Below are 9,907 nucleotides of genomic sequence, written 5' to 3'. Positions count from 1 at the left end.
CGCATTGGGCAGACTAATCAGAAAAGTCCCTGTGTGCTGTACCTTGAGGACTGAATCCATCTTATGGCCAATGAGGCACCCATGACAGGTTTGAAACGGAGACATACGATGTCTGGCAGAAAGTCCAAAGAGGGCATATTCACCCTCACATTTTTCTCTCTCTTCTTTTATTCTCACTGCTTTTTCTCTTTGCATCCTTTTTCTTCTCTCACAATCATCCTAATAAACACTTTCATTTATAAATTTCCCAAATGGATTTTCTTTCTTTGAGTTTGTAGTATTTTATCATCAAGTAATCCTTTAACTCAGCTACACTTGGCTTACGCCATTTCTTTCTTTCCTTTTTTTTTAGTAACAAGCACAAACAGTTTGATTTGTTCAAAGCAGATTTTTTTTATTATTAAAATGAACAGTTCACACCAATCAAAAGAAGTCAGTGCTTAGAATAGCTGAAAATGGATAGACATAGAGCTTTGGAACATATTTTGATAACTGAACAGGAGGACAGCTTCAAGATTTGTGACTAAAGGTTGTCCAAGTTTCCCATATTTTAAAGATTTGCAGGCAAGCTCAAAACCTGTTTAAAATAAGGAACTCCTGTCTCAAATGCCGATCACACTTGTCCTATGTATAGATCATGCTTATTTTATAAATGTCATCCAAGGGAAGGTCAGAGCTACCCACCTGGTCCTTATCTTTACCAGCTGTGAAAGAGAAAGTTGTGAAAAGACAGCTTCCAAAAAATCACATCTCTGGCCATGTATGAAAAAAAAAAAAAAGGGAAAAGAAACCCAACGTATTGAATACCTATTATGTGCAGGGCTCTGTGCCGGGCACTTTGACCTGCACTCACCTTCCTTCATGCAATAATGATGAGAGGCAGATGGTTTTATTACCACCTTCAAATAGCAAAACCAAGGCTCAGAGGCGGATGGGTCCAGACCACCAAGGTGGAAGCGGGGAGTGCAATCTGTACCCAGGACAGTCTTGGGTCCCACAGCTGCATTTTCAGGTTCCAAGAGAGTGAGGATAAATCATATGGTTTCTTTTCGTCATACACCGCCAACAGAAAGAGCTCCAAAATGCAACTATCTTCGTTGGGAAAGCAGGTCTCTGCGTGCTTCCTTGTCAGCAGTGACAGTCTGTCTTCCCCTGCGTGGTGCAGAGGGTCAATTTAAATCCTCCGAAGTGCCAAGAGCCCCATCTGCTCCTCCATCTGAAATGGGAATATTTTGCTCTTTTTTTTTTTTTTTAAGTCTTGATTTGGTCTTTCAGTGTTTGTGTTGCAGCTTTCAGCCCTGATGCCAATAATGAGGAAAATGTATTAAGTGATAAGGGGGAAATCAGTGAAATGAACATGAAAGAGAGAGGAAAATGGGAAATGGGAAACTGAATTTGTGCTGTAATATCCAGTCCAGGTATGATGAGGAATGAAAGCGCATTCCTGAGAGATTCCAACAGAACTGACGAAGTCCCCCACGTCTGGAGTCGAGGGTTCAAGACGGCCCCAGAAGACGTGACAGAAACACCTTGAAGAGCCTCCCTGAAGGTGCAGCCTGTTCTAGGGTCCAGCTGCTGTGTATTAGGAATGCTTATATTTTATGTATGCTCGCCTGAGAAGGGAGTGCTCTGGTAACCACAGTGTTGTTGGTTTCACATCCGTGTGCAGAGCCGCAAGTCTCCATGATAAGAGTGTGAGGACAGTGTTTCAGGGAATCATAGAATTACAGAGCTTGAGGCTACCATGGAGGGAGTGGGGTTTGGGGGTGATAAACAAGCACTGGGCCAGGAATCACAGGAATGGGGCTTTAGAACCATCCCGGTAGGGTTACTGGTCAACCTCCCAAATCTCCCTGAACCTGTTTCTTCAGCCAGAAAATGGACCTAGGGATGGCACCACAGAAATGTGAAAAGCAAATGCAATGGTCATGTTTAACATGTTCTGCTAAGTAACAAGGTATTATTAATGATCCCCTAATCTGATCTCTCATTTTATATTTGGGCAAAGGGAAGACTAAGGAAGTGAAATTATTTCCAGTTTTACTTAAAAACAGGAATTGTTTAGTCTTTTGCATTGATTAAAACTTTCTCAGATAAGTTGTCCCCCTTGATTCTCATAATGGCCAGGAGAACTTCTGCAGGCTGGGTCATCCTCACCCACAGATGGGGATGCACATGTAGTGATCTGCAGCTTGTAGTTCTCGCAGGAATGTGGCCATTGTCCGTGGACCATGGCTTCCACGGGGCTGGACAGAACATCAAGGCAGCTTACCCTGTGCTTGGCAAACTGCCACATGAGGGTCTTTGGGCTGCCAAGGAGTTTTTTCAAGGCTGCTATGGGTGAAAAAGTAAAGACTCCACCTTTTCCAATTTTAAAACTAGGCTTCTCTGCTGATAATTTGATGCATGCAAAGAGGGTTAAACAGATTTCTATGACACTTTGAAGACTCTTGAATTATGCTCTGACTCCCTGATTTGATCCGTGGAGAACTACAACTAAGAGAGGTGAAGACACCTGCCGGAGGACACCCAGCTCACTTATCCTCGACAGCCCGCTTCCGCTAATTCCTAGACCAGCACTCCCGCCATGAAATAAACTCCTCTGTTTCGGGTATTAGTGACATTCATTTGATGGATTTCCTATGGATGTCAAACTATCCATGTAGATGAGAAGATAGTTTTGGAACCCCAAAATAATCATTTTGAAAGTATTTACATGACTACTTGAGAGCAGGTCATTTAAAAACGTGTCTACTTTAAAATATATATATAAGGTAGGAATCTGATATGTCATCGACACTTCAAGGCCTGCCTTAATTAAAAGTTAAGGCAAATTAAAATCATCAATAATAGAATTATTCCCTAAGATTACAGGTAAGTGTGAAATGGGCATTGATCCTAAATGTTTCCTGTTATAATTTCTAGGGTTTTAAAGAAATCTGGGTACTGCGTCTTTGAACATGAGGACCGTGTAAACTTGATGAACTGGCAACAGCAAGCACTTATTTTCCCAGTGCAGGGAAAACAGGAGAAAGAGGACATTTCTCACCACGCCCTATGTGGAGGAGGGTGGACCTTGGGTGTTTCTTTGCTTGGGGAAAGTCCATCAGCAGAAACCAGTTCCTGGTGGATCAGGGTCTGCTCTGAGGATGCTGGGCTTGGCCTCCTAGGAGAGAAGGAGAGGACTCTCTGCCCCCGAGGAGGTGTACCCGATCCCTCTAACCACTCAGGATTCCTGGGGTCAAGAGCCAGCTCTTATTCAGCCTTTCCTGGCCAGGTGGCTTTGTGCCAGGCTGGCGGGGTCTTTGATCTCTTTGTTTTTCAACACAGAAAACCTTTCTTTCCCCTTTGTTTTTCTCTTCCGGTCCCTGGCCTCTTGTTTGATGTCGCTTTTTCAACGCAGAAGTACTGATTCCTGCAAAATGAGCCCACTTATCCTTCCAGATGTTGGAGATCTGAAAGCCATCTTCGCCCCACAGAGACTCCTCTGGCAGAAATCGCCAACTTTGTCCTTAACAACAGGTGTCACTGTTGCAGCAAAAACCCTGCCAGGGCCAGGTTAGCCCAAAGACATTTATACCCAAGGGAGAAAAGGCCCTACAGGAGACGCAAACTTGGCCAAAGGAACTCCGAAATGAATGTGAAACCTCCTAAAGGCTGTAAATCATCCTCATGTCATGAAAGGCTGAGCGCCCATCCTTTTGGAAGCGAGACAGTGGGACTGGGCCGGATCGGTAAGCACGGACGATCTCACAAAAATGGGCAGAGCCGGCACATCCTGGAGGCCAGTGCTGCCTCCTGGCCCAGCAGGGATGGAGAGGAGCAGGGACAGACCCCGTGTCTCCTGGACCACAGTCCGGGGGGAGTCTTCTGTGCTGGGTCTGGTGCTCATGTCCTCAGTTTCTCGGTGACGACCTCAGCAAGAAGCCGTGCACTGGAACCCACGCAATTCACTGGGTTTGCCCAGGGACACCCAGAGAGAAGCGAAGCTGTGCAGACCCACTCTTGTCTCGCAGCTCAGGCTGGTAGAGACAGAACAATGAACTTATTTACAAAACAGAAGCAGATTCACACACATAGGAAACAAACTTGTGGTTACCAAAGGGGAAAGGGTGGGGAGGGATAAATTAGGAGTTTGGAATTAACAGACACACACTATTATACATAAAATAGATAATCAGCAAGGACCTACTGTATAGCACAGGGAACTATATTCAATATCTGGTAATAACCTATAAGGGAAAAGAATCTGAAAAGGAATATATATATATATAAAACTACGGCACTTTGCGGAACACCTGAAACTAACACACCGTGGTAAATCCGCTCTACTTCAAGACCAGCACAGAGCGCCACCATCGTCCAAACTTCTCCCGGGTCTCTGTACCCAGAAACACGGGGCCTTCCAGTGAATCGTGCAGACGTCCTTTTAGGCTGGGGGATTCCATGTGACTGTCTAAGACCGCTCACTCGCAGGGGTGCTAATGGTTACAAGACTCAAAACTCTTTACTCTCAAGTGGGCTTTGTTTTTTGCAGACCTGGTTGTTCGTTTAAAGTCGAAACATCCTGAAATGTTAATAAGAAGTCAGAATTTACCTACCTTTAGGCATACCTGAAAACTGCCCATTTCAGTAGACAGGACTTTGGAAGGCTGACAAGCAGCTTAGCATGCCACCATTGGATTTAAGTACAGCGTACACCCATAAATAGAGGAAATAAAAGAAAGGAAGAAACACTGGGAGAGAAGGAGTCTGGGAACATGTGCTCAGAGAGCTGGATCCATCATATTCCTAAACAGGACCTGTGTCCCGGGAAGCCAGTGCTGGGTGGGGGCAGGCTGGGATCACAACTGCTATTTACTGAGTGGTCCATTCATAACACACAAGTCACGCTTCCTAAGGATGCACCCCTCCCCCAACATCTGCACCAGTAATGACGTAAGGATCGTTTCTAGTTTTGCTTCAGGGAGGGAAAGAAATGAGAGTATCTGTCAACTCAAAAGTATTAGGTGCTGAGGATGCCCGGGAGGGAACAGATAAAATTGTCCTCGGAGATGGAGGCAACACTGTGTGAATAACTCAGATTCCATTCACAGACTGGCTTTTTTTTTGTTTTTAAGCACATCCAATAATTTTTTTTTCATTTTGAATATTGTCTTTAGATTCTGCTTTTTTAAATGAATCCATTTCTATCAGCGCTGTATATGCTGTAATTTAAGTCATTCTTGACACTTCCTACCCATCTTCTCTCTAGTGGGTTCTTCTATCTACATCTATGATCCTCAGTACCAAGTTACACCATCATTTCTATTTCTCTCTCTTTTTAAAAATAAACTTCATATTTTAGAGCAGTTAGTTTTACAGAAAATTGGGCGGATAGTAGAGCGATTTCCTATCGTCCCCTCTTTCCTCTGTCACAGTTTCCCTTATTATTAGCATCTTTCATTAGTGTGGTACTTTTGTTACAATTGAACCAATATTGCAACAATATGAAAGAAGGCCAGAGTTTACACTGGAGTTCTCTCTTTGTGTTGGGCGTTCTCCTAGGGGTTTTGACAACTGCATGATGTTATGTGTCTACCAGCACAGTATCGCACAGAATAATTTCCCTGCCCTTAAAATACTATGTGCTCTGCCTATTCATCCCTCCCCTGAGACTAGGTTTCTGTAGTTGATCAGTAACTAGCTAACTATGTAACCATAATTAGGCGTCTGATCCTTCCAAGACTCAACTTCCAAATAGATGAAATAGGATTTATAATGCTATCTACTTTATGGGGTGTTTGTAAAGATTAAGAGAGAAAATGAACATAAAAGTACCACGCATAAATCCTTACACAGAAAATGTTTAATTTAGTAACAGATAAAGTGGGTTAATACTTGGCTCTCCTTCCACAAGCACAGAGCTTTATGGCTAGGAGGGTTTCGGCGGTGATAAGGGTGTTTTACCTCAATGCTGCGAGCACTGGTAAGGGTTGTCTGAGGGCTGCTTTGTGCAGGATCCTGAAGCCGGTCCCACTTAAGCAGGACAGAGTTTTGACCTTTATCATCACAGACAGTCAGGGGCATAGGAAGGAGAAGTAGTGTCACACTGCTGCATATTTGCCGTTCCGGGTCCTTCGCAACTGCATCTCAGACAAGCCCAAGGCGGTCAGGGAGCCCTCCTCCTGGGCAGTGCAGCTCATCTGGTGGCCATTAGGTCCAGCCCTGTCTTCCAGGCTGCACTGAGGCCACTTCCCATTAAAGGACGCTGCTCCTATGGCTCTGATGCAATACAACGCTAACCACCTAGACTTTAAGTAGAGGGAGACCTCTTCAAGAAGGGGGTGTCAGTGGTAAACCTTATACCCATTAACTCGGCCTTTGGTTGGGATCCGGGATTTCATTCCTTAGCTCCAGAGCAGAATTCCTCATCTCTTCTCCCAGGACAGAGTAAGACACTGAATTTTGCTACGTGTTTGTCAGAAAGATGCAACAGCCCTGTGGTTGGACAGAATCCCTGTGGAGACGCCGTGCCGCCCTGGAGGGGACACCGTGTGGGCCCGACTGTCCTCCCACACGACCCACATGGCAGGCCCATGGGTGGACGCAGACCAGTGAGCAAGCAGCCCTACTTTAAAGGAAATGTCACAGGTGAGAGGCATGGCAAACAGGACAGGAAGAGCTGGAGGTGACCCTGTGCATTTGGGGGGCAGCGGTCACTCTGAATGCGTCCTGGTCTTCTCTCCTTCTCCCCTCTGCTGTCCCCTTCCCCAGAAGTCGGGTTAGAGAGGAGGGGTCGGTGTCACCGTATGGATGGGGGTCCCTCAGTTCTCCTCTTCTATTTCAGACAAGCCATGGTCTCACCGGCCTGCCCGATGATTTGGTTGGAGTGCCCAAGGTTGGACTTGCTCTTTAAGAAGGGCAACCTGCCCAGGAGAAGCTCTTCATCCGGTCAAAGGGAGGGGAAATATTTCTCCAGTCCCCACCACTTTGTCTTCTGGAAAATGAGTAAATATTACCAAAGCCACGAGTCATACATTTTGAGTAGATAATCAGTAGAAAATAAAAATAGACAATTATTTCTAGTAAAAGGATCACCACAGAGCTGCTGGCTGCAAGCTTTGCCTTGCCTATGCCTTGTTCAGTATGGAGGAACTTAGGTGCCAAGAATCATGGATATCTTTTCTTTTCTTTATTGTTAAAATTTTATTTATTTCAGATTCTTTTCCTTTATAGGTTATTACATAATATTGAGCATAGTTCCCTGTGCTATACAGTAGGTCCTTTTTGGCTATCTATTTTATACATAGTAGTGCGTATATGTTAATACCAGTCTCCTAATTTATCCCTCACCCCACCCCCCTTTGCCCTTTGGTAACCATAATTTTGTTTTCTGTGTCTGTGAGTCTCTTTCTGTTTTAGAAATAAGTTCATTTGTGTCTTTTTTTTTCTTTTAGAGTCCACATATAAGTGATATCATAAGATATTTGTCTTTGTCTGGCATACTTCACTTAGTATGATAATCTCTAGGTCCATCCATGTTGCTGCAAATGGTGTATTGTCATTCTTTTTAATGGCTGAGTAATATTCCACTGTATATATGTGCCATATCTCCTTTATCCATCCGTCGATGGATATTTACGTTGCTTCCATGTCTTGGCTATTGTAAATAGTGCTGCAATGGGGTGCATGTATCTCTTTGAATTATAGTTTTCTCTGAACCTAGGTACCTTTTCCTAGGAATTGTATGAGGCAGGGGTTCTGGGACACAGTCTCTTCCCTTGGCTCTGCTGTTCTCTTCTTCTTATCAGAGTGGTAGCCAGGAAACTCACAGTTCTCAAGCTATATTCTTCAGGTTTTCCTTTTGAAGTAGATGCTGGGCATTCAGAAGAGAATGAGGCAGAAAATGGAGAGAAACTTGGAAAGAAAAAATTTAAAGAAGTAGTATGAGAAAAGTCTAGCATAAAGTCCAAACAGCCTAAAGTCTTGTCTTGGATTTTGTATGTATGCTGAATATAGCTTGAAAGGAGTAGGCTGAATTAAGACAAAAATGAGCTACTGAGACTGACAGTGATAAAATAGAATAAAAATATACAGCGTTGAAGAGGGTGAAGGGGTATGGCATACTCGCACACAGATTGTGTGAAAATAATTTGTTGTAACCTCTTTACAGACTGCATTGAAAGCTTTAAAAATGTTTGTGACTTTGACCTGCTTCTAGGGATTTGTATTAAGAAAATTATTAGCCAAGTGCCAAAATATGTATACACAAAGATGTTCATCAAAGTGTTTTTTAAAATAAAAACAACAACAAAAATTAATCAACTGTGATCTTATTTAAGGCTGTGTAGCAAATAATAGTATTGCACCCATTTGGTGGAATGGCAAAGCCACTGAAGTCATAATGAACACTATATAAACATTGTAATGAACACATAATGAGCATGATAATGAAATTGTTACTACCAAAACCTGATAATACATTACAGCTAGCATATACAGTGTGATTTCACTGTGTAATATAAACATGTATATTATAAATCTATAGGAAGCAAAAATGACAAGCTCCAAAAATGTTATGAAGGGATTGAAAAAGATATCTCCCCCCTGCAATTGGGTTAACATAAGTCAAATCAAGTTGATATTAATCTCCCTTAGTTCTGAAGAGATTACACATGATTTCTTCTTTCTTTTCCTTTTTTCTTCTCCGTATTTTCTATTTTTCCAAATAAACATGCATTATTTGTATACTCAAAATAAAAAATACAAATAAATAAAATGTCAATCTGAATTTAAACATCCTTTCCTTAAAAGAAGAAATCAACAGTTATTTGACCTTTGTTTTAAAAGTGATTTCTTTATAAATTTAAGGTTTTTTAGTTTAGGACACTTTGAGTCTTTCTCCCAGTTCCTTTAAAGCTACAGTTTGGAAATGCCAGCTGCCATCTGTTCAAGTATTGACCTCGATCATCAGGGAAGTGAAATTGTGCTTAGAAAAGAAACACAGAGGAGAATCCTGAGACTTCAACTACAGTCGAACACAAAGCAGATTGCTCTTCCTGACAGAAAATTCAGGGAGCTTGAGTTGTCTGTTGGTTCCTGTTGCCCTCCAGTTTGATTTTACTTTGTAGCTCTTTCCACAAAGATGTAGTTGATAGGATAGATAGGGTACACAGTCACTGATCTTCAACTATATTCTCTTGCTGTTAAGAAAACTGTTCCGTCTCTATGAAGAAACATGTGAAGATACAGTTTCTGTTTTTTTGGAATCTGATACAATATATTTAATAGCTGGTTCAGCCCTGAGTATAAACTAATCAAAATGAATGCTGGTTGTTTTAAAAACAAAGGTACTTGGGACCATATTTGCATGCTGGAAGAATATCGGGGAGCTCAGGTGTATTCACATAACTTCCAATTAAACCATTCTGTTTGGAAGAGTATTTTTTCCTTTGTTGCAGCAGGAAGATCTACAGTAGTGCAGGTCACCTGCTAAGGCAAGACTTCACTTGGAATTTTTATTGATTTCTACTCCTCTTTCGAGTGGACCTTCTTTAGCTTGCTGCTGGTGGTTAGGTCCAGTTAAGAGTATCTTTGGATTCTGACAGAAGAGCATTTGAACCTCCTTGCATCGCTCATCAACTACATGTCCCTGGGAAAATTGTTCCAACTTTTGAGACTTAGTTTCCTAAGCCACAAAATGGGGGTAATGTTATTTACCTTGCCCAATCGTAATGTAATTGAGATCATATAAGTCATCAAGATGTCTGCGTGGCCAGAAAAAACATATCTCATCAATAGTAGTTGTTCTTGCAAATATCATTAATAAAACAAAATAAAGTTGGCTTCCAGATAAAAACCTGCTTCACATGAAGGCAGTTTTTGAATATAGAATCATCTAAAAAACAAGCTAATTCTGTAGCCA

Source organism: Lagenorhynchus albirostris, chromosome 13 (assembly GCF_949774975.1).
Source record: "Lagenorhynchus albirostris chromosome 13, mLagAlb1.1, whole genome shotgun sequence".
NCBI lineage: Eukaryota > Metazoa > Chordata > Mammalia > Artiodactyla > Delphinidae > Lagenorhynchus > Lagenorhynchus albirostris.
This window is presented reverse-complemented; position numbering follows the sequence as displayed.